This window comes from Paroedura picta, chromosome 1 (genome assembly GCF_049243985.1).
Source record: "Paroedura picta isolate Pp20150507F chromosome 1, Ppicta_v3.0, whole genome shotgun sequence".
Lineage (NCBI taxonomy): Eukaryota > Metazoa > Chordata > Lepidosauria > Squamata > Gekkonidae > Paroedura > Paroedura picta.
The window spans coordinates 85,905,937-85,932,123 of record NC_135369.1 but is presented as its reverse complement, the minus strand read 5'-3'; the positions used below and the strand labels follow the sequence as shown (position 1 = coordinate 85,932,123).

The 26,187-nt window shown below is 43.5% G+C and overlaps 1 protein-coding gene across 2 annotated transcripts in view; it reads left to right on the top strand.

Annotated features, from left to right (window-relative positions):
* DISC1 (DISC1 scaffold protein) overlaps positions 1-26,187 on the top strand; it is a 483,193-nt gene that overhangs the window by 271,190 nt on the left and 185,816 nt on the right. For both annotated transcript variants that reach the window (XR_013232748.1, XR_013232750.1), the window contains exon 12: positions 3,301-3,373. The gene's annotated coding sequence lies outside the window, so the exon portion shown is untranslated. The remainder of the gene's footprint in view (positions 1-3,300; positions 3,374-26,187) is intronic.

Genomic DNA, 26,187 nt, shown 5'->3' with positions numbered 1-26,187 from the left:
TAAATTGCAGCTTGCATGTACATGTTGTGGAAGGGTGGTCCATTGTATCACTGCAATCTAAAATCTAACCCACTTTGCCATACAATAAACAAAAGATGTGATCACTGGTGTGCTCTACAATCCTATTTCAAGACCCTTTCCACAATTTGCTATTGTCTAGGAGTACCCCTCCCCTTGTCGTCCTTAATAGTCACACTTTCCCTGCAAGAAACAGAGCCTTAATTGCAATAACAAGGTTTTCATCCTCAACTTATCCAACCCCTGGCTCTTTTGCTTTAGAACCCGTTATTTTCAATCATGGCTCCAAAAGAAGCATCTAATTATTATGACTGTGTTGTTTCTTTGCAGAATATCATGAGGTTTATTTTTTCCTCTAGGCTGAAGGGATTGAAGCATTTTTCCAACTGCTTTGTTTGGCACAGTGGATTCCTTGTTCTCCCATTATCTGACAAACCAGAATTATAAAGATTCAAACATAAAAAACAAAGTGATACTGGGGCAATCTCCCTGGCTGTTTTGTGAAGCCTTCAGGCTTGGAACAGGAGCCAGACATAATGGTGCAAGTCCAGCAACAGTCGTTTGTCGCTTTAATTAGGCACTCGCCATGTACAAAATATACGTATTCTTCAGCCTATGACTGCCTGCACCCAGGAAGCTGTTTTATAATGAGAATGTTGCTATTTCTACAATTCAAATAACATAAGACTCTGTTTTTCTGCTTTCTAGCATAGCCTTCTTTATTTTGATTTGTAATTATTTTTAAATTTACCCCCCCCCCCCCATGTAATCAGAGCACCAAGGATAGATTTTCATACGTTCCTTTCACTGCCATTGTTCAGCAATGTTGGTCTGAAGCGGCAGAATAAAGTTTGAGTCCAGTGGCAACTTTAAGTTCAGCAACATTTTATTCAAGGTATAAGCTTTTGTGTGCCTGCACATTTTGTGTGCACTGGAAGACATCTGAAATGTGCATCCACATGAAAGCTCATACCTTGAATCAAACTTTGATGGTCTTAAAGTTTCTAGTGGACTCAAACTGTGTTCTGTTGCTTTAGACCAACATTGCTACCCAGTTTTTATCTTTCTTTTTACATCTCATGCACTGGGGACACTCCCCCCAACCATTTTAATGTGTTTTTTAAGTAACCGGAGACTAGTGATAGTGTCATATTGCTAGACTCATGCCACTTTTCAAGAAATTTTCAAAATTAAAAATGAGAGGAAAATTAGGGGAAAAACTTGTATACCAGTGAAGGGGGGAGAATGGTGGAAGGTGCAGAGTGAGCAGAATGACTTCAATGTGGGTGGGGGAATGACTTTCAAGGCATGGCGTAAGTGTGTGTGTGTGTGTGTGTAGGGGGGAATCTGAGAGAATATATATGCTTTTAAATGACCTTCAGCTTGGAAGCGAAACAAGGGGGAAATTGACAAAAAAACAGTCTCAGAAAATCTGGGGAAATAGTGATCAGAAAGCTTACGGAGTGCTGAAAGAAGGAAAATCAAAGTAGAATTACAAAGAAAACCCAGTGGACATGCATAGGGAAAGTGAGGGAAAACGCTGTCTAGTGGTTTCTGCACCTGCAAGGGGGTGGACCCTTACTCTCACTTTAAACTGCCATCTCTCTCAGTACCTGTATCACACCTTAACTTCCCATGCACATTGGAGCCAAAAATTCTAATATACTGTATAAATCTGTGATGCAGTCTCATTTGAAATACTGTGCACACTTCTGCTTATTACACTTAAAAAAAACACTGGAAATGTGCAGAAAAAGGCAGCTGGAATGATGATGGTTTTGGGACACCTTTACTTTGAAGAAAGATTAAAGAAATTAAGGCTCTTTAGCTTGGAGAAACAATGACTGAAGAGTGAGGAAGAAGAGCTGTTATTCTGTGCCCCATTTTTTGTCTACCTGAAGGAGTTCCAAAGTGGCATACAATTGCTGACCCTTCCTTTCCGCACTACAGACACACTGTGATGGTGGTTGCAAACATAGAGAGTTTCAGGATTGGATAAAAATATGGAGCAGAGGTCCATCAGTATATATATCTTGGGTAGTGATGCTTTGTAATCCTGATGTTTGAGGGGTAATGGTGGGAGGGCTTTTGGAGTTCTGGCCTTGCTAGCCAACCTCCTGATAGTATTGTGTGACACAGAGTGGATGGGCTATTGGCCTCATCCAGCATGGCTTCTCTAGTAGTGTTTTTATGTGTGAAGGTGTATATCATCAGGCAGGCAAGATCCTTCACTGGGTAAATGTAGTCAGCTCTTACTAAGAGGCATAATGAAGCGATGATTTAAAAAAAATGAAACTAAGGATATTTTTAGCTTAGCACTTAATTTTTGCGCATAAGCTGTTTTATCAGTGAAGTTTTAAATAGTTGGATTAAAATCATATCAGCGATTTTCCAAAAGGCTACCACCATTAATACTAAAAATAATTGCATATTGTAGTGACATTAATACAACTATGAGGGAAATGAAGAGGCAGAAATCAATTTAAAGTCTGAAAATGTTCTCACTGGCTTTTCAAATACCATCATAACATTTGCCTGAAACAAGGGTAAAGGTAAAGGTAAAGGTATCCCCTGTGCAAGCACCGAGTCATGTCTGACCCTTGGGGTGACGCCCTCTAGCGTTTTCATGGCAGACTCAATATGGGGTGGTTTGCCAGTGCCTTCCCCAGTCATGACCGTTTACCCCCCAGCAAGCTGGGTACTCATTTTACCGACCTCGGGAGGATGGAAGGCTGAGTCAACCTTGAGCCGGCTGCTGGGATTGAACTCCCAGCCTTATGGGCAAAGCTTTCAGACGGCTGCCTTACCACTCTGCGCCACAAGGGTAGAAACTTTGCAAAGTGCTCAGAGGTTTTTACTCAGTTACCGAGCTTGATTTTGTCGGGTCCCAGAAAGTAAGCAGGGTCAGCCTTAGTGAGCACTTGGATGACAGACCCAAGGTTGCTACACAGAGGCAGGCTGAGGCAAAGCACTGAATGCTTCTGGTCTTGAAAACCATCCAGAATCGCCGTAAGTTGGTTACAGCTTGGTGGGAAAAAGGGAGAGAGGGGTCAAATTAATAACTGAAGTGCACATACGTAACATTATTACAGGAATCATATGTAAAGGTTGCCCATTATAATATGGCTTTCTTGAACTTCTAAAAGGTAAACTGACCTCACTTCATCTTATGATGCTAGCTCCTGAAAGGAAAGGGAGTTCTAAAGACTGGGAAACTCTTGCCACTTTATGTGCTTCATGGGGCTACATGAAGGAAGGTTTTTAACGAGCTTTTTGTTTCAGATGCGGGAGTTCTGGAGCAAAGAATAAAACTCTAAGAAAGATCTGCTGACCGGGCCCCACTTCTCATGAGGCAGTAAGCATTGCTAACTTTTCCCTTTTTATTTCTGAGGAAGTAACACTGCTCTATAATGCATACTTTTGTGTATGTTGAGTTACTGTCAGAACCAAGAGTTGCTAACCTCTGGGTGGGAGCTGGAGATCTTCTAGAATTACAACTGAATTAATCAGGAGAAAACGGCAGCATTGGAGGGCAGACTAGATGGTATAACACCCATGCTGAACTTCTTCCCTAAATTCTGCCCTCCTCGGGTCCCATTCCCAATTCTCCTAGAATTTCCAGACTTAGAGTGGGCAATCCTGGGCCTGTAGGGACCAGGAGAACCATTTGGCCAAGGCCTCAAGATCAGATTTAGAGTCTGGTTGGTTCTTTAAATCACAGGGTGGCTACATCTGCCTGGGAAAATCTAAGAGCTTTAGGGTAGTCCGCAGTGCCCTGTGTTTGATGAGGAGAGAACCTTAGTGAGTTATGATGCTATAGAGTCCACTCTCTGAAGCAGTCATTTTCTCTTAATTTCTGTCACCTGGAAATAAGTTGTAATTTCAGATCTCAGCCCCCATCTTATTTTTATTATGTCTTATTTTTATTATGGCTATGGGGCTGGTTTCTAAGCTAGGGTGCCAGACAGGCTTGGGGCCACAGGGACATGGGATGGCTTTTACCAATGGAATGATATCACTTCTGGGAAAATGGAAAGTGATCACATCTCTCTAGCAATCAACGGGAATTATATGATAAAACTATGAAGTTTTCAGCAATTCTTGAAGAGCAATTCTTGGAGAAGTGACATCAGTCCTATCTCTTGGAATCAACAAAACGTTATGGTTTTACAAGAGGGTTTCCAGCCATTCCTAGAGAAGTATGACAATAATAATAGATTTTTTCCCCATTGGAAGTTGTAATGTTGGTGGGCAATTCCCACTCGAGGCAGGAGATGTTCTGCCCCAATTTACAGGGATAATCTGTATACAAGGAGGAATGCCAAGCATTTTTCCTTCAGAGAATAGAAGCTGTAACCCCCAAATCAAATCATGTCCTGGGCATGAGGCAAACATTTTTTTTCTTGTCCTTTCTGTGAACAGCCAAGTTTATTCTTTGTTGTTCTGAGTTTCAAACAATGTAGAAAATGTTCAAAACACCTATTTATTACTATAAATTAACTGAATTATGTGGATGACAACATAGCAGGTCTAAAGATTAATGACTCCATTTTGTTGACAAGGAAAATGTAAAGTGAAATGGATGATATTAATTGTGTCTTATTCGGCAGTATCCCAGAGTGCGGAACATACTGGAACATCCAGGGTGGTCTAGTTACCCATTTTCTTTTGGAGTTTGGCATGATATTAGATTTATATTTAAAGCAATTTCCATGTCTCTTGCTGGCAATAATTGTACAAAGATTCTCACAGAGAAAATGATAAATGGAGAGGCTTTTTGAGTAGAAAACTTGGATATTATTAGATCACTCAGGGGGAGGAGGAGACAGAGCATGAAATAAAAGATGAGAGTGACGTGTTACATTGAGCATAAGTTTAAGAACACTATTTCTTCACTATGCACCAGAATTTTGCTTAAAAATATACAACCATCTAAATATTTCCCTGGAAAATACATAGCTACCAACCATTTACACTGCGGAATTGATGGTTTGTAAACAATAAAGACCATATGCATCTTAAGCCTGGTCTGTTATGTTTAGCTATGGATTTGTACAGATTATAAACACTGATATGTCATGATCCCAGACTGGAACTTTTCTTGTGGAATGGAACCTTCTCACCTTCCTCTTCCTAGTGAGTCTCAACCTTCTGAAATGTTATTCAGGGAAGCCCAAGGTACAACATTATCCACTTCATTGCATTCATTGCTTATCTTTTATCCCTCCTTCAGCAATTTATCAGAAGAATTCATTACTGCTTTTCCAAGTTCTGAAAGATGCTCTTCTCCCTGCAACCTGTGTGAGGTTTACATCCCGCTAAACTGATAGCTTTCTACCTTAGGGCCTGTTGACCAGATGTACACTGGGAGTTCGGTGCATGGAACTGAATCCCAGATGTGCAGGGACCTGTGTTGAATTTGGACCATGTGGTATAGGGAGAAGGTACTTAAGAAGGGGCCATACAGGCCATCTAGTCCAACCCCCTGCTCAATGCAGGATCAGCCCTAAGCATCCTAAAGCATCCAAGAAAAGTGTGTATCCAACCTTTGCTTGAAGACTGCCAGTGAGGGGGAGCTCACCACCTCCTTAGGCAGCCTATTCCACTGCTGAACTACTCTGACTGTGAAATTTTTTCCCCTGATATCTAGCCTATATCGTTGTACTTGTAGTTTAAACCCATTACTGCGTGTCCTCTCCTCTGCAGCCAACAGAAACAGCATCCTGCCCTCCTCCAAGTGACAACCTTTCAAATACTTAAAGAGGGCTATCATGTCCCCTCTCAACCTCCAATCGTATTTTGCAAATAAGTTCCAGGAATAATTAGCAGCCGGGCACTATGCAGGACACTCACATCCCTATTGATTATCTACTGTAACCTGCCACCCCTTTGCCTTCACAGAATCAGCCTCTCCGTCAGATGGCTATCTAGTCATCATACATTACAATGTTAACAACAATGGAAAATGGAACTGTCTAGTCCTATATGCCAAAAACGTTGCAATTGTTCTTGATTTATTTTTCCTATTTGGACAAGTCAGATTACTTATTTTAGGCACTTTCAAAAACCATAATAAATTTATACCTAAATGATCATTATGGTTCACACTGAAACAGCAGGCTCCTTTGAAGACAGAATCACGGAATCACAGAGTTGGAAGGGGCCACACAGACCATCTAGTCCAACCCCCTGCTCAACGCAGGATCAGCCCAAAGCATCCTAAAGCATCCAAGAAAAGTGTGTATCCAACCTTTGCTTGAAGACTGCCAGTGAGGGGGAGCTCACCACCTCCTTAGGCAGCCTATTCCACTGCTGAACTACTCTGACTGTGAAAAACTTTTTCCTGATATCTAGCCTATATCGTTGTACTTGAAGTTTAAACCCATTACTGTGTGTCCTCTCCTCTGCAGCCAACGGAAACAGCATCCTGCCCTCCTCCAAGTGACAACCTTTCAAATACTTAAAGAGGGCTATCATGTCCCCTCTCAACCTCCTTTTCTTCCAAAACTTGATGAGCTTCTGCCAATCAGAGTGGATACACCAGTGGGCAAACTTCAGATGCTGTCCACAGAGAACAAAATACAGACTGGAATGATGAGTTAAAAAAAAAGACATACAGAAGACCATATGGCTAAAGAGAGCATGTACATGTCTAAGTAAAACTCTTAAATTGGGCCAGTAAATATAATGCATATGTATCAGCTGAGACAGAATTTTAGTCACCTTTGGAGTGAGAACAGCGACCCTCCACAGCTGTTTAATTGAGAATATCTGATGATGAAGTGTTAAATTAATCTATGATGACCCAGTTGGAGATCAGCCAGCACTCTGGTGCCAGTACCTTCCATTTTGTTCACAATGAATGTCTTGGGATTTTTCAATCCTGCAGGCAATAAAACTGCATGCATCAGCTCTACAGGTTGGCATAAAGACAATGCCTCACAGAAAAATGGTCATCTTCCTATCAACCAAACCTCTTTATTTCCACCGGAATAGTGGAACAATACAAACATTCTGAATTTACATAACAGAACCATTAAATTATATGTATGTCGTACCACAGGAACAATGACTATTTCCCTATTCCCCTCCCCACAAAGCTCAAAAGATTTTTCATGGGCCCCTGCAGTTGAGAGGACTAGCTCTTCTGCTCCCCAATGTAGGAAGAGGTGGATGCTGGTAATTGGCAATTCCCTAATGAGAGGGGTGGAGGGCAAGGTATGTCAACCAGACTAGTCTCAAGAGGCATCCTGTCTACCTGGTGCACATATCAAGGATGTCATACAAAGGCAGGAAAGCCCATAGATCATGATCTCTTCCTGCTCATTCATCTGGGATACTGCCCGGTGCAGAGTGGAGCATATTAAAAAAGACTATGTGGCTCTGGGAAAAAATGGTGAAGGACTTGGGAGCGCAGGTTGTGTTTTCATCAGTTCTCCCTGTTAGTGGCCATGGGTTAGGAAGGGAAAGAAAAATAATGCAAATGAATGACTGGGTACATCAGTGGTGTCGCCGTGAAAGGTTTGGGTTTTTGGACCATGGCTTTCACTACACTATCATGATGAGGTTCTTCTCTCAGAGGATGGTTTGTACCTCACAAAGGTAGGAAAAAATGTGTTTGTGAGGAGTCTTGCAGACCTGGTGAGGAGAGCTTAGTTTGATCTCCATACCTGTAGATGGGAACCTTGCAGATTTACAAGGAATGGCACATATACAGGGAACTATTAACTTATGGGTAAATTAAAAAAACTAAAATCCTGGGACACACTAATAAAGAATTACATTGTCTCTACACTAATGCACAGAGTATGGGAAACAAGCGGAACAAACTAGAAGTCCTAATAGAGGAAGGGAACTATGACCTAACAGGCATTACAGAAACTTGGTGGGATAACACTCACAATTGGAATATTAGGATTGAAGGGGTACAGTTTATTTAAAGAACCAGTGTGGTGTCATGGTTAGTGTAGACTTCTAAACTGGCGAGCCGGGTTTGATTCCGTGCTCCCCCACATGCAGCCAGCTGGGTGACCTTGGGCTGTCTCAAGACCGACATATTACACTAACCTTATCTCTTTTTTTTTTTGAGAAAGTTTTTACCTTGCTGGATCAGGGGAATGCTGTGGATACAGTTTATCTCAATTTCAGAAAAGCTTTGGATGAGGTCCCATGTGATATTGTTGACAAGTTGGTAAAATGCAGTATGGATCCTATTACTGTTAGGTGGATGAAGAAAAGGTTGACAGATTGTACCCAAAGGGTGCTTGTAAACGGTTCATCATACCCTCGGAATGGAGCAAGAAGTGGAGTGCCTCAGGGCCCTGTGTTGTTCAACATATTCATGAATGATTTGGATGAAGGAATAGGTAAAGGTATCCCCTGTGCAAGCACCGAGTCATGTCTGACCCTTGGGGTGACGCCCTCTAGCGTTTTCATGGCAGACTCAATACGGGGTGGTTTGCCAGTGCCTTCCCCAGTCATTACCGCTTACCCCCCAGCAAGCTGGGTACTCATTTTACCGACCTCGGAAGGATGGAAGGCTGAGTCGACCTTGAGCCGGCTGCTGGGATCGAACTCCCAACCTCATGGGCAGACAGCTCCAGACAGTATATCGCTGCCTTACCACTCTGCGCCACAAGAGGCTCATAAAGGAATAGAGGGGGTGTTTATTAAATTTGCAGATGATACTAAACTGGGAGGGGTAGTAAACACATCAGAAGACAGAATGAGGATACTGAATGATCTTGACAGTCTGGAAAACTGGGCTAAAATGGCCAGATTGAACGAGGTGATATTACTACTTTACTCTACTCTTTTTAGACCTCAGAATACTGTGTTCAGTTTTGGGCACCACAATTGAAAAGGGATGTAGAAAACTGGAGTGTATCTAGAGGAGAGCTACGAAGATGGTGAGGGGTTTGCAGACCAAGTCGTATGAGAAAAGGTTGAGAGAGCTTGGTCTGTTTATCCTGGAGAGAAGATAACTAAGAGGTGATATGATAGCCATCTTCAACTACTTGAAGGGCTGTCACATAGAGGATGGAGAAGAATTGTTTTCTCTTGCCCCAGTGCCAATGTGATGAAATTAATTCAAATGAATTTTCAGCTAAACTTCTGGAAGAAATTCCTGACAGAGCAGTTCCTGAGTGGAACAGGCTTCCTCAGGAGGTGGTGAGTTCTCCTTCCTTGAAAGTTTTAAAGCAGAGGCTAGAAATGCTGATTCTGTGAACTTATGTAGATTGTAAGTGGCTGTGCAGAAGGGATTGTGTCCATGCTTGGCTCTTGTGTCCCTTTCTTGCATGCCCAGGGAAATGCTGATAGCCACTTTGGGTTGACAGATTTCCTCCTGGCCAGGGATTCTGTTTTGTGAGGGGGTATCATCTGGGCATGGAATTGGGTGGGCATGTAAGTGTGGTTTTCCTGCATTCTGTGGGAGGTTGGACTAGATGACCCTGCGGGTCCCTTCCAATTCAACAATTCTATGATTCTATCTGCCTTGACCTGGATGGCCCAGGTTAGGCTGATCTCATCAGATCACAGAAGCTAAGCAGAGATGGCCCTGGTCAGTATTTGGATGGATGACTACCAAGGAAGACCAGGGTTACTACAAAGAAGCAGCCAAATGCAAACCAAATGCTTGCCTTGAAAATCTCACAGGGTTGCTATAAATCCTCTGTGGCTTGATATTCCCCACAATGTGTGGCTGCCCAGGAACAACAGAGGGGGGGGGTCACATACGTGGCGCCTAATATGGCGTGTGTGTGACCCACCTCTTGAGCATGCAGCGCCTTGCTGTGCTTCCAGCCGCCCACCCACCACATCAATGGCATGCCCGGCTGCTAATTATTCCTGGAACTCATTTGCAAAATATGATTGGAGGTTGAGAGAGGACATGATAGCCCTCTTTAAGTATTTGAAAGGTTGTCACTTGGAGGAGGGCAGGATGCTGTTTCTGTTGGCTGCAGAGGAGAGGACACGCAGTAATGGATTTAAACTTCAAGTACAACGATATAGGCTAGATATCAGGAAAAAATTGTTCACAGTCAGAGTAGTTCAGCAGTGGAATAGGCTGCCTAAGGAGGTGGTGAGCTCCCCCTCACTGGCAGTCTTCAAGCAAAGGTTGGATACACACTTTTCTTGGATGCTTAGGGCTGATCCTGCGTTGAGCAGGGGGTTGGACTAGATGGCCTGTATGGCCCTTTCCAACTCTATGATTCTATGATTCTATGATTGAACCAAATTATTGTTACAATTCCAAGTTAATTAACAGCAGACTAATATGAGTAAATTTTAATATTTTGAAGGGAAAAAATACTTCAGGAGGATGTCTTCAAACTGGAGGAATGGCTCCAAACTGGAAATTAACACTAAATATAGTGCCGATATTTAACGCTAGAGGGCGTCACCCAAAGGGTCAGACATGACCCGATGCTTACACAGGGGATACCTTTACCTTTACCTTTATAGTGCCTATTAGGGCAAAAAGTCATAAGTTTCCATACATACTCATGGGATCTACAAGGAAAACTACAGAACCATAGATTGCACAGAGCATGTTTACAAATATAATAGTGCCTCCCATTCTTATTGAATAGCATGCTAAGATGCACCATTCCCTCCCTACTTTCTCAATTTGTTCACTCATTTCCAGTAGGAATGACAAAGAAAACAGCCATTCCTTGGGCAGCAGGCATTATCCCTGTTGTTCTGAGTCTGTGGCTCAGGTAACACCTTTCTTAGCATGCTAAGATGCACCATTCCCTCCCTACTTTCTCAATTTGTTCACTCATTTCCAGTAGGAATGACAAAGAAAACAGCCATTCCTTGGGCAGCAGGCATTATCCCTGTTGTTCTGAGTCTGTGGCTCAGGTAACACCTTTCCCCAGGGTTGTTGGGCCTGGATTGCTCCTAGAATTACATCTCCAGATGACAGAGATGATTTCTCTGGGGAAAATATTTGGTTTGCTGGGTGGACATTAGGACATTATACCTTGCCAAGACTCTTCTCACTACCCACTTGGACTCCATCACCAAATATTTGGGGAATTCCTCCCCCCAGAACTAGCAACCCTACCTTTCCCAAAGAGGGTGCCAGGTACCTGCTGCATACATTATGCAAGGCAAACCCAAACCTATTACTCTCTGTATGTTCATAAAAGAACTACAGTTCATTCTGGCTCCTTGGTGGGTGTGCTGCACCCTCATTAGGCATTTTGGATTCAATGCAACCCTTTGAACAAAATTCTGAAATATCTGAACTTATCTAATAATAAATAGTAGTACATATATAGGAAATATACAAAGAATCATCCTGAAATACCTGTTGTGAGCCACCTCGAGCTGGCTGGCCAGGAGTGGCAGTATATAAGCCTAATACCCACCCACCTACCTACCTCTTAGTTCCTCATGCTCCTGATGTGATTATTTCTCCTTGTAATGAATATAAGATATAGCTTGTGCCAGAGGAAAATGTATGCTGACAGTAAACTTTTAAACCTTATCAATCACACTGCACTTCCAGAGTGCGCAGTGACACCACAGATGCTCAAACATATGGCTTATGGAGTGTTCCGGCATATTTGGGGGTTGGGGTTAGGGAAAAAGTTGGTGAAGCTTGCTTAGAAGAAGAAATGAAGAAGACGCCTATATATATATATATAAAGTGGAGCAAAACAATTTGAGTGCTTTCCCTGACCAATGTGAAAACGTCAGCCAAATAGGCCCAAGGCAGCAGGGAGATCATAAATGATACAATCTGTTTCTTGGGAAACAGAAGTTCAGAAATCTTAGATTTTTACAACTAAAATATATATTGTGATTCCAGGCACAACTCTTGGGAAGCTCACAGACTGTCCCCTCCATTGCCTGAAAAAGTTATAAAAATTGGCAGGTGTTGGCAAATTTATTTTTGTCTTCTTATTAAAACAGTGTCTGGACTGGTTCTTTTGGCATGGAGTATATTCCTAGAGTTCAGAAATACTAACAATGAAAAACATCCGATTTTGCATGCTTAAATTTATAAACTTTTTCTTTTCCCGCACTGGAACCCTGTGTATTTATATACATAGCGACAGGGCTTCAGGGCAAATCCCTGATTATGCCTGACATCACGGATGCTGCCCAGCCCTGGCCCCACCCAGGCCCATGTCCCCAAGGCCGCTGCGGGCGCTGGCGAAGGCTCGGTCAGACTGGCCTCATGCATAATTGGAAGAACGATGCCTTTGGCCTGGCTCCTCCCACGATCTATGGCATCCCTGCAGAGATGCATGTCTCCTCGCCCCCACCATAGTGAGAGGGCGTCATCTTGCTCCCCTGCCAGTGAGTGGTGGGGGCCTCATGCCCCCATTTCTCCCCTGCTGCTGCTGCCTCCAGGCAGCATATCAGGCTTTTCAGCTCCAGCATTTTGTGTGGGTGTGCAAAACACCGGGGCAGTCCGCATACACTGGGGGATTCCCTCCCCCATGCACATGCAGGATGTGCTGGGGCCTGCTGCAATGCTGACACAAAGCCCAGCAGCAGCTCGGCATGGCTGCTGTCATGCATAATAGGCCTTGGTGAAGTTTTTCCTCCTGGTATTCTAGTTTTCTGACTCCATTTTTTCATAGTGCATTGTTGATGCTTCCGATTTCTTTGGCCCTCTAATTTTATAGTATGTTTGCACTTTTATGACATAGTCATTTATGATAATAATTTTATGCCAGGTATTCCACAAATGGTCAAGATGAGATATTTGAAATAAATAGTAAACAACTAGGATAACATTTCCAATTCTTGGAGTTAAGATCAGGGACTTTTTAAAAAATGTTCCTATGACAAAGTATGAATGAAGCTAAGGTTCTTAGAAACCTAAGTCCATGCCTCCCCTCCCCCAATGTTTAGCAGTTCAGTTTCTTTGCATTTCTGCAGAATGTCTGTCTCCCAAAGGCTCAAGAGTCCTCAGGAAGAACTGCTGGGGACAGTTTAGGTCAGAAGGTCAAGGTCAAGCAGCAAGGCCATGACAGAGCCAACCTCTTGATTTTATTTGTCAGGAGAATAGAATCATTGGGAGTTTCATTGCGTTCTTCTGGTCTATTTTGTTCTGAGAAGTTAAGCCCTGATGGGCTTTCACCTGGCTGTCATCTTATGCATTAAGGTAGCCATGAATAGTAAAATATGAAAATCTAATCTGGTTTACTAACATACAGCAACTGCTTTTCATATGTGACCTCACACATTCAGCTGCTCCGCTAGAACAGACTCAAGATTGAATTAAGACTTTGAAAGCAATTTCAGAGAGCTTGATGTGAAATCTCCCAGAACAATAGAGGGATCTCCCTGTCAAAGGAACAGACCACAAAGCTGCCCTTGATGAGTTCTTTGATTTCAGATTCTCTTGTATTCATACCATTCACCACAGATACTTCCTTTAAATCACCTGGGGATTTAAGTTCCAGGCACACAATACACATTATAACTTTGCTATATTTCTCTTTCAAGGAAAACTTTTTCTCTGAATAAGCCTTGCCTTTCACCTTTTCTGAAAGCTTCAGCAAACAATGGAAGAATTAATTGCTCTTATTTAAGGTAGGAGAAAAATGTTTATTGTCACCCTAAGAGGGAAGCAAAATTCAGAATTGTATCCTCTCACCATAATACTCAGACACTCATGTATCATCAGTATAAATTTGTATTTTGAAACATATATAGTTCCAAGGACTGTTATCTGTACAACAAGTTGTGTGCTGGTTAATCAGCTTTAGGCCAATAAAGAGATTAAATTGGTGGGTGGGAACTATGTCCTTAAATCTCAGCCACAGTATCCGAAATAGGTCCCAACCCAAATCTGTTGTAGTTGCTTCATCTACCAGTATGGCACCAAACTCTAATATATATATTTTTACAAGACAGCATGCTTCCATTTCTTCTGCACCCTTTCCCACTGGAAGCTTGCTGAAGCTAGGGATGCCAGTCCCCAGGTAGGACCAGGGATTCCCCCAGTTTTACAGCTCATCTCCAGACTTTAGAGATCAGTTCCTTTGGAGGAAATAGCTGCTTTGGAGGGTGGACTCCATAGCATTATACTCCAATGAGATCCCTCCCTGCCCCAAATCTACCCATCCCGGGCTCCACTTCCAAAGTCTGTTTCCCAACCCAGAGCTGGCAACCCTACCTTAGGCCTCTTTGTCAACATAATTTGCCTCTTCCAGGGTTGTTAGGAAGATAAAGTAGAGGATGAGAGAATGATGCTGTAAGCAACATTGTGTCTCCACTGGGGAGAAAAACAGAGGTATACACATCTATTCAATTTTAAAGTTTTCTGAGGAGGGAGGGAAGTGATAACTTGGTCAGATGGAAGACACTCATCCAGTTTGGATGGCTTTAAACACAAAGCATTATGGGGCAATTTTTTTTCTGGATGGTACCACTTCAGATTGCAGGTGGAAGGACATGTTCTCACAAACCAAAAACCTATATCAGGGGAAAGGCTAAGTTCAAAGTTTTGTCCCTGACATCTCATTTCTATTCATGGGAAAGTTTTTAAAAGGTGATTGTGGCATTTGAGTATGCAATTTCTAAAGATGGAATCTGAAGGAACATAGGGGTTTCTGTGTGTGGTATGTCTGTGTGCTATTAACTAGGTTGCATTTTTATCCTGGTCTGGTAGCATTCATGGCTTAATCCATTTCCTCACTACTACTGTCTTGAGGGGAAGAGGATGCTAAGAGAGAATGGTTCAAGGTTGCCCAGTGAGCTGCATTGCAGAGAGGCAGTTTGAATTCATGTCTTTCTAGTCCTAGTATGACACTCAACCCCACTGTTCTTAGTGTCCCCATGGGAACATTTAATAAGACAGCCAGCTATAAGACAGCTAGCTTGGTGAAACAGAATCAGTTGGAAAGGGCCATATAAGGACTATGACATCTTGTGATTTTGCTTTACCAACACATCATACTGTCTGCTCATGTTTAGCTTACAGTCCACAAGTACCCCAAGATGTCATTCACACATACTGCTACTCAGAAGTGTATCTCCCATTCAGTATGCATGACCTTGCTAGACAGATCTGGCAATTCTGGAGAATACCCAGTGGTAGGAAAAATGAACCTGAGCATCCTTGACATTGAAATTTCTCCAGGTTACCAATCCACTCACTGCAAGGTCTCCTTAGATATGTCCTCCAGCAAACTAGCCCCAAAAGCATTTAGTTTAAATGACTGAGAAATTGCTGCAACTGTAAAAAAAAATTCCTCTGGAGATTGGTTTATTGCAGGACACATGCATCTTCTACAGTAAAGCCTGTAATTGCCATCAGTATGAACTCACCCTCGGGCTGTTCATCAATAGAAAGTGACAGATCTTTCAAAGAAAGAAGTCTGGACTTAGCCTGCAAATCCACTCAGACTGGTGCGGGGGGAGGGGGACAATCAGGAGAACATAAAATACACCCGCTTATTCCTACTGTCACATACACATTCACTGCTAAACAGATTTTAACCATGTGCCAGAAACAAATATTTCTTAGTGATATTTTTGAGAGTCTGGAAAAAGAAGTGAGAGTATGCTATTTATAGTTTCACAGTATTTGATGCAGTTTTTCAGATATCATCATGTATAGAGGCTTGAGTATACGAACAGGACAGAAATTAATATCCAGATGAAACACATGCACTAAAGTGGCAAACTTGTTCTAATCAAGGTATGCAACTGCAGCTTCAAAGATGTTGGATGATCTTCATTTGACCTTGCCAAATGTTTCGGATATTTACCATTAACAAGCAGGAGATCTATAAGGGCATTCAGGAGTATATCTCACCCCCCCCCCCCACACACACACACATGCACACAATATTGTTCTTTCCCTTCCCTAAGAGGCCCCATAGTCAATACTTTTCCTGCTTTCTTCTTTCCTTCTTACCCACCAGCCACCCTATCTTTATTTGCAGCTTCTCCTCCTTTATTCTACCCAGCAGCCTCCACTAGGAAAACTGTGTTCCACTTGTATGGTGACAGCTCCCAGTTGCATTGAGGGGAGCTCACAAAGACTTGCAGGGAACATCTCACTGTCTTCTGTATCCCTCTCCCTACACAATATCTTCTTTCCCTCTTCCTGGCAGCTCTTCCCCCTATATTTCAGCATTCCCTCCTTTCTTCTCTCTCCTCCCTACCCAGGAGAGATCTTCTTTTGTCATTATTGTCCTGCCCTCCATTTTATCTTCATAAAACCCTGTGATATAGGTTAGGCTGAGAATATGTGACTGGCCCAAGGTCACCCAGTGAGCTTCCAAAGCAGAGTGGTGATTCAAACCACAGTCTCTCTGATACTAGTCTGAAACTCTAACTACTAGACCACACTATCCTGTGTGAAGTAGCAGCTCTTGACCAGTAGAAAGCAGTCAGTCCTGGGAATCATGCAAGTCACATGGTATTAACTTGATGGGTATTTGCTGACAAGCCGAGCCATTCTCCTTTCTCATATATATGGGGGCTTTTCGCACGCCTTCAAAATCGCACAATGGTTGCCAATTGAAAACGCTATTGATTTGCCGTTATGCACAACGTCGTTGACAATCTGCCACACACCTGAAACCGATCCGCAAAAAGCGCTTCGTTGTAGCGCTTTCAGGGAAATCTCCAAAAGTGGATTCACCCTCCGGAAAGCGATACACTCCTGCAACCAATCTGCAACACTAGCGAAAAAGACCTGTGCGTTAACATTGTTGCGGTTTCTACAAAGTCCCTCCCCCTGGCTCTCTCCTCTGATCTTCCGGCGAAGCGATCGCCATTTTTTTTCTCCGAACGAGCGGGGATAAACGCACCAGCGAGCCTCTTTCTGTTTAGAGGCTTCCCCGGCTTCAGTCCTTCCCCAGAGTCACTAAGCACAAACACAGAGAAACCCGTTTGCTGAAGTATTTTCCCTTTATTTTTTACACTTTCTTCGGCCGAAAATCGGGCCTGTGAGAGGGGGGGGATTTTTTTTTTCACTCGGAGGGAGCGTGGCAACGATGAAACGACAGCTCAAACACACCAGGCAGCTGGATGGGTCTCTCCGTTGCAACGAATCAACACAGATTCGTTGCAATGGGTGTGTTTTTTTTTTAACTTTCTTAAAGGGAAAGGGGCTGTTTGGGAGCATGCTAACGGCCACCCATTGGCTGCTTGACGGCCAGGGGCGGGACGAGCTTGGCAATAGCGCTTCCTGGCTAGCGATTTTTGCCGAGACCGGAAGCCTGTGGGAAACGCTACAAAACGCAACTGGATTCCACTACAAAGGCAGGTATGCATAACGACGAATTCCACTATTTTAAATGGCGATTTTTCATTCAGCAACCAATTTGCTACAAAGATCCCGGTGCGGAAAGCCCCATGGTATTCCTGTGCATAATATTTATTTATTATAGTCTCTGAGCCTTCGGGGAGGGTGGTATATAAATCTAAACAAATAAATAAATAATATAGTTATAATATAGTTCTGCAAGTATTTAAAAGGGTGCCATATAGAGGATGGAGCAGAGTTGTTCTCTCTTGCCCCAGAGGGACAGACTAGAACCAATGGGATGAAATTAATTCAAAAGAAATTCCGTCTCAACATCAGGAAGAAGTTCCTGAGTGTTAGAGTGGTTTCTCAATGGAACAGGTTTCCTCAGGAGGTGGGGGGTTCTCCATCTTTGGAAATTTTTAAACAGAGGCTGGATAGCCATCTGACAGAGAGGCTGATTCTGTGAAGGCTTAAGGGCTGGCAGGTTAGAATGGATGAGTGACAGGGTTGTGAGGATCCTACATAGTGCAGGGGGTTGGACTAGATGACCCATGAGGTCCCTTCCAACTCTATTATTCTATGATTCTATGATTCTATATGCCACCACCTCTTTCGGCTCAGGGTGGTCTACATTATAACTCTCATATGTGGTAAAGTACAATGAATATTCAATATGAAACTTATTTAACAGTGAACTTGTATCAAACAGGGTAATATAATAACAATAAGTACTTAATAACAGCAACAACAAACAGTGTGGTATAACAGTATTCAATAACAGTTTGGTCAGTCTGTACCATGTTCCGGTTTTCAGTTAGTGCAGATTATGGTGCTTCTGGTTGGTGGTAGCAGCTTGTTCACTTGTCTTGGCCAAAAGCCTGGTGGAAGAGCTCCTTTTTGCAGGCCCTGCAGAATTGTTTTAGTCCCGGCAGGGCCCTGATGTTCTCAGGGAGCTCATTCCACCATGTGGGGGCAAGACTGAGAAAGCCCTGGCTCTGATAATTGATAGACGAGCTTCCTTGGGGCCAGAGATCACCAGTTTATTGGTGTTAGAGGAGAGTAAAGCTCTTGGGGGGCTAGGTGGAGAGGTAGCTTCTCGGGTACTCAGGGCCCAGATGTATGACCTTGAAGGTAATTACCAGAACCTTAAGCCTGATACAGTAGTCAACTGGCTGCCAGTGCAGCTGTTGGAATGTGGGCTGGATATGGGCCCTCCAAGGTGTCCCTTTAAGGACCCTGGCTGCTGCATTCTGCACCAGTTGGAGTTTCCGGGTCAGAGACTGCACAGAGCAAGTGGCAGAAATCCATCCTAAAGGTGACTGTTGCCTGGATCACTGTGGCTATGTGTTCTGGGGCCAGGCAAAGAGCAAGAAGCTTGGCTTGGCGTAGGTAGAAGAATGCCAAGCAGGCTACTGTTGCAATCTGATCCTCCATGGAGAAGGAGATTGTGCCCAGATTCCTGGCCAAGCATGCTACCGACAGTTGCACCCTGTTTGGACAGTTGTGCTTCCTCATTTGGCCCTTACCTACCGAACCACATCTTTGCAGGATTAAGCTTCATCTGGCTAATGAGTGTGGGGGTTAGCCAGGATTGCCATCCATCATGAGAAAGAGCTGGGTGTCATCAGAGTATTGATGACATCCCAGACCAAACCACCTTATCAGCTGGCCTAGAGGGCACATAAATTTATTAAATAGAACTGGGGAGAGAATTGTTCCTTGTGGCACTCCACAGCGGAGTTGCCAACAATGGGATTGGTTCTCTCCTATTGCTACCCTCTGTTTGTGACCCTGGAGGAAAGAGATGAGCCATTTAAGGGCTGTATCTTGTATCCTGGTGTCAACAAGGCGATGAGCTAGCAGCTCGTGATCTACTGTGTCAAATGTTGCTGTGAGATTGAGTAGTATTAGCAGTGCTGATCCACCTCAATCCATGTGCTGGCGGAGGTTGTCCATCAGGGTGACCAATGCTGTCTCAATCCCATGGCCAGGCTGGAAGCCTGACTGAGCAGGGTCTAGGACTGAAGCTTCTTCCAGGAATGCTGTCAGTTGGACTGTAGCAGCTCTTTCCACCACCTTCCCTTGGAATGCTAAGTGCAAGACAGTTTGAAGGCTTCTGTGGATTCAGGGATGGTTTCTTAAGCAGAGGCCAGACCAATGCCTCCTTCAGCCCCTCTGGGAATTCTCCAGTTGAAAGAGAGAGGTTAATTATCTCCCGGGGGAGGGGGCTATCCTTTGTTCTTTTGATGAGCCATGAGGGGCAGGGGTCTAGGGGGCAACTGGCTGGCCTCACTGAATCCTGTCTACTTCAGTCAGCGAGAGATATCAGAAGCTATTTAGTGTATCCTCCAAGGGCAGCCAAAGGGCCTCTAGTTCCCTTTCTGTGAAAGTCCCCAAGTTTAGGATCCAACTGCAGGTGCGATTGAAGATAAGATCCAGGGAGGGTTTCAAGATCTCCACCTCCACCCCAAGCAGTCATTACTTTACCAATTTCCATTTCTTAGAGAATGAATGTTTAGTGAAAATAGCTTCTTTTTCCTTTGGAGGCTTGCAGAAATGGCTGTTTTTCTGCTTTGGGGAAGTGGCTAGATATGAAGATATTTTCCCAGAAGAATATGAATACATCTAGGGATGGTTGTCAGAAAGGTACAGTGTCTGGGTGGCAGGTTGACATGAACAGAGAGGTTGTTAGAGACACTAGGCTGGATGAGTTCAAGTCCCCTAGGCTGGATGATGTACTCAAAGAACTTTCTGGTGAGCTTGCAGAATCCATATCCATCATCTTTAGGACCTCTTATAGGACTGGAAAGATGCCAGGAGAGTGAATATTATCCCAATCTCAGGAACTCAGGAAGCTACAAGCCAGTGACTACATTTGTAGGGAAAATAATGGAGCAGATTTTAAAGGGGGCAATCTACAATCATCTGTCGGACAATTTGTTGTTCCGGGGAAGTCAACATGGATTTGTCTCCAACAGGTCCTGCCTGATCAACCTTTCCTTTTTTGACTGAGTGACGGGTTTATTAGATTGTGGAAACTCAGTGGACATTTCAGTAAGGTTTTTGACAAGGTTTCCCATGATGTTCTGATGGGCAAACTGGTGGACTGTAGACTGGATTATCAGATGGTTAGGTGGACAGGGAACTGGCTAGAAAACCATACCCAAATACTGGTTGTCAATGGTATTTCATCTGATTGGAGGGAGGTGAGCAGTTGGGTGCCACAGGGCTCAGTACTGGTTCCAACATTACTTTTCAACATTTTATAAATGATCTGGACGAGGGGGTAGAGGAACTCATTAAATTTGCAGATGACACCAAATTGGGAGGAGTACTAAACACCCCAGAAGATAGAGAAAGAGTTCAATGAGATCTGAACATGCTGGAAAACTGGGCAAATGAGAACAAGATACAATTCAATAAGGAGAAATGCAGAGTTCTACATCTGAGTCACAAAAATGAGAAGCATGCACACTGGATGAGAGATACACTTCTGGGTAGCAGTGTGTGCAAATGTGATCTTGTGGACTGTAGGCTCAATATGAGCAGGCAGTGTGATGCAGTGATAAAGAAGGTGAATGCAGCCTTGGGCTGTATCTACAGAAGCATCACATCAAAATCACAAGATGTCATAGTCCCACTATTTGCCGTATTGGCCAGATCCACCTGGAGTACTGTGTGCAGTCCTAAAGTTCCTATAGTTACAAGAGCAGCAAGCACTTATTTAGGGTAAAACTAGACACTAGGCTGAGAGATCAGTGAACAGCCGCTCCCCACCCCCACTGATTCAGGTTGGGGTCATGGCACAGGAGAGTTATTTTAACTCTTTTCTTTACCTGACCCCCCTCCCAGCTGCTGTAGTAGTTGAGCAAGGCACCCAACATCAAAGTGCCTGTATACTTTGCATGTCAGAGGTAACCACAGATTAAGAAGAAGAAAAGTTGGTTCTTATATGCCGCTTTTCCCTACCCGAAGGAGTCTCAAAGCGGCTTACAGTCGCCTTCCCATTCCTCTCCCCACAACAGACACCCTGTGAGGTGGGTGAGGCTGAGAGAGCCCTGATATCACTGCTTGGTCAGAACAGTTTTATCAGTGCCGTGGCGAGTCCAAGGTCACCCAGCTGGTTGCATCTTGGGGAGCATAGAATCGAATCTGGCATGCCAGATTACAAGTCCGCACTCCTAACCACTACACCAAACTGGCTCTCCTGTTTTGGACTTGGGGGGGGGGGAACGCATGAGGGAAAGGATTAATTGGCACCTACCAACTCATTGTGGTGAAGCCAATGTCTTAAAAGTGGAGTCTGGGACACAGCAAGCTGATGGCCCTCCTTATTCCAAGGGCTAGGCTAAGGAAGAAGCCCAAGCTTCAAGTTCTGGCAAGCCTAAAGGATCTATCTTGCAGGCCAAAAGGCTGATGGACACCTCTGTTCCCTTCTGTGCCAGAAATCTGCAGCCTAGGCAGACACAGAGACTTTTAACAGGCTTATGACCCAGCATCAGAGCCTGAGTTTCCCTGGTTAAATGAAGCTTAAATTCTGTGTGGTTTGGGCAACCTCCAGACAGTCTCATCCAATTCTTCCCTTAGCATAGTCCCCATCCCACACAGCTTTTGTACACACTGTTCCCCTGATCCCACGGCATGTCCTTTTGGGGTGGACAAATAGGACCTCTCCTTCCTTTTCACTTGAAGAAAAAAAAAACTGGTTGTGTCCAGTCGTATGTGATTAATCAAGCAGCCCATTTAATGAAGAGAGATTAAACAAACAAGTTCTAAATGCAGCACCTCTGTCAAATGGTTCTCATCTCCTTGGTCAAGGAGGAAGAAAGGCAAAGAAGACTCAGACAAGACAAATGCAGCTCAGCTCATTCACTTTCTGTTCAGAAGCTCTCTCTGGCTGTTTCACTAGCAACAGTTACTATGTAGGGCAAATGTCTTCTAAAGTGAATTAGTAACACAATAGCAGCATGAAGAGACAGTCTCATGGCTGATTTCTTTGCCTTGGGTTATTTAAAGATGACAGAAATTTCTAGGAAGCCTCGTCTAGACAGCAAGGACACAAGTATATTCATGAAGGTTATTTGAGGTGCAAATATAATTAACAGGTATGCCTAGGCAGGTTTTTTAAAAAGAGAGTGGGAAACGCTGCACACTGCAAAATGGACATGTCTTCTGTCAAACGATTTAAAATCTCATCCATCAGAAAATATATAAAAATGCAGCACTAATTGACATTTGAAATGGCAAACTGTCCAGCTGCTGAAATAATTATTCCTAGGCACCTTCCTCATTAAAACACAAAGTCTGATTTCCCCCATGCCAGTGCAGTGGTGGGTTTCTTGTCAATAATCTTCCTGTCAATAATCCAATTCACATCTCCAACCTCCAATAATATTCTCCCAAGAAGAAGCAGGAACATCATCACCCTTTTCTTGAAGGGGAGGAATGGTGTCCATCTGGCAGACCCGTAGCATGCCTGCCTGCTGGTGGAGCGTTTATAGCACATGTTATATTAGGTGCCATGGGACTGTCAGCTTATCCACCACGTGGAAAAAGGCTGTGGGCTGGCTGAGATGTGGACAGGCCTTTTCTTGATCCCTAGGTCAGTCTGTGAACTCAACTGAACAGCTGTTGTATATGAGGTATTGTGAGATAACAGACCTATTCAGACATAACAGGAAACTATCAACTGTGGTTACTTTGTGAAACCAGGATTCTGCTATCCCAGCTAGCCACGATGTCTGAACCAAGACAACATCAATGTTTTATCTATATCATGCAGGCTGGATGTACATGTTTAAACCATCACTCTTGAGGCTGCAGTCATCAAGCCATAGTATCAATAAATGAAAGATGAATAATAATGAATCAAATGAATCAGTTCACATATCTCACCTGTCAGGAACCCTCCTGAGCTGGGACCAAACTCAGGAACAGACATCTCATCCGAGGAAGAATGGGAGGTGGAGACGACCTCTGAGGAAGAATGAGGGCTTCAGGAACTCCAAGTGTTACCAGACCTGCTTGGGACCTGCATTCTAACTTTGCCACAAATACCCCAAAAGAGGACTGTATGAAGTGTAAAGGCTTCAATAAAAATTAGAACTTTACAAACTTTGGTGCTTGTGCCACAGAAAGTCACCAGCAACAAGCCAGGCCAGCTGGCAAGCCTAGTGACAGAAGCTCAAATCAGAGCACTGTTGTTGTGGATCAAGTTGTCACTTTTCTTAGGCAGCCAGCTAGCACAAGTCAAACCAAAGCGGGGTATTAATAAAGCTAATTGCAAACAATTTAGAAACAATAACTTTTCTGAAATTGCCAAGCATTGCCTCTGAGATTCTTATCTTGCTGGATAACTTTAGGCCCTTCATTGGCTCTGTGACTAACCCGCACAAACCATTAAGATGACTCACTGCTACTTTTTATTACATCAGTATTTGTGTCTGAGCAAAGCCTCTGTTATGTGGTTAGAATAAGAGGCTGGCAAGACAAACTACTCTAAGCAGAAATAATCATCTTAAAGTGAGGGGTAAAATGTCCCTCAAACATCTCTCTTAACGCTTTAGACTGCATCTTCATTTAGAGGACGGTCTGGGCATGAGCTAAAAATGGCTACCCAAGGAAAGGAATGAAAGGGCATATAAATTTACCTTGATATGGCAATACAAGACCCAGCTTATGAGTGGATTCTACAACACAGCTTCAGGTAATGATAGTTGGGAGAGGGCTGGGTACCAATATGTCTCAGCTTAATGGAGATGCGTTTATTAAAACCATTTGTGTTCCACCCTTCCATTAACGAAAAGAACCCTCAGTGTGGGTTTCAACAAGGACACAGATCACTGCATGACAGTACAAACAAAGCCATTAGCCAGCCTCTAAGTCCCTGGGTCTCTCCTCTTTTCAACCTCATTAAACAAGTCATCATTAAAAACAACATTCAGATATCATTAAAACACTTAAGAACAGCCTGCCACCAAATAGCAGTAGAAGTCTTTGTAAAAAAACAAACCCAAAACTATTTTCTAGTGCAAAGTACATTGTTGGCAATGAGACTAATACAGTGTTAAAATAATGTTAGGAGGAAAGCACAATGCTTGAAAAGCCTAACTGCAGAAAAAGTGTTTTGTATCTTTTCTCGCCTCCTTTAAAACAGGTGTGTGAGTCTAAGCCACAGGCTGAATTTAAAACGTAGTACTGTCTCCTGGATATTCATACCAAGTTGCCAAATACGGGAACACGCATTATTTGAAGTGTAATGGTGCAGTGACTCAAATTGTGCTTGTAAAAATTATTTGTATGAAGATCTCAGTAACAATAGTTAGAGGAGAAATTAGAGATGGCTATATAGGACTTCATTTATGCTTGTGGCAGAGAGCATGCAGGCAGTGGTACAAGCAGGAGGAGGGGGAGATATACTAGTGAACAACCTATTTGATGAACTGTGCCTTACCTCAACAAGGTTTTGCTGGCTTTACACTAGAATTATCCAGGATCTCTGCCAGCTTCACTGGATCCAAGGCTAACTGAAGGTTTTCTAGGTCTCACCTGTCAACAGGTGGGGGATGGGGTAGAAAGGAGAAGGCCCCATGGCCAGTATCATAAAACTGGCTTCCACCGTAGAGCTTTTGTCCAAATACTAGAGTGTCACCCAGACATCACTGATGTGATGATGCCACTTCCTATGTGATGTTGGCCATGAGGGCTAGGTCTTCTCCTTTCTCCTGGTAAATCCCTCTCACCAGCCAGCTTATCAGAGGCTTGGCTGTGGGGGACCCTCACCTCTACTGGCAACCGTAACTCCCTTATTTTGGTCAAAGGTTGGATTCTAATTCCAGCAATGAAGCTTTGAGACAAGGTAGACCTGCCTCAGCAACCAAGGTGTTAAAAATCAGCAGAAGGACAGACACACAGAGGACATTTAACTAGATCATTTCCACATGAGGAATTTGCCCCTGCCTGGCCTCTTATTGTTCATGGGTTTTAATGTTGCTTCCACATGACATTGGCAGTAACCCATAGCTCTCCAGTGGGTGGTGCGAGTTTTTGTCCTTTTTGCCATGCAATGAGGGAAGGTGGTAGAATTTACTTCCCATTTCCTGTTGTGGTGCACAATGAAGTGCAAACAGGTGCAAGCCTGTCTAAAAGGAGAAATGTGTGACCGTCTCCACAGCATTTTGCCCACCCTCGCACCCACCCTCCCCTCTCCATTTCCAGATCAATTTTTTTAAAATGGCACAATCCACATTGCTATGGGACTGCAAAGTGACATTCCCTCAGTTGAAATAAAATGTTCTCTTCACTGTGCACAGTAATCAGGCAGTAATTGGGATTGGGCAGCAACCCAATCTAAAGCACATTCCTGTTGAATTTTCTGGTGGTGGGGTATGAATGGGAAAAGAGTTAGGGGGCATGTGATGAAGCAGCCCTTCGCTCAGCATCCATGTTCTGTGCTTTAAATCTTCATTGTGAACACACAACGATCGGGGTCCAATTACAGTGGCCAGCCTATCACAAATCTACCTGAACATAACTACAGACCATTATACAAAGAATCCCAAAAAAGAGATCTAAGGAAATATTTTAGTGTTGTGCCATAATCCTGTAGGAATGCAAAAGTGTAATTTTTTTGTAACTGTTTTATTGTTGTGGCCTTTCCCCATAGCAATGTGGAAGGGTATTTAATTTTTTTTTTCTGGACTCAGGAGAGGATGGAATTTTGAGTCCCCAAAACAACCATTGTGAAGAGATGGTGGCTTGTGTTGATTGATAACCTGAGGAGTGTGTGTGTGTGTGGGGGGGGACCTGTGGGTTGTCCATGCTTCCGTCTTCTCTGCCGCCTAATCGGGAAGGGAAAAGCCATGACAAGACAGTGGGATATTGTAGGAGGGTTCTCCCATCAGGAAGCATGCAAATGCATGGTTTAATATCAT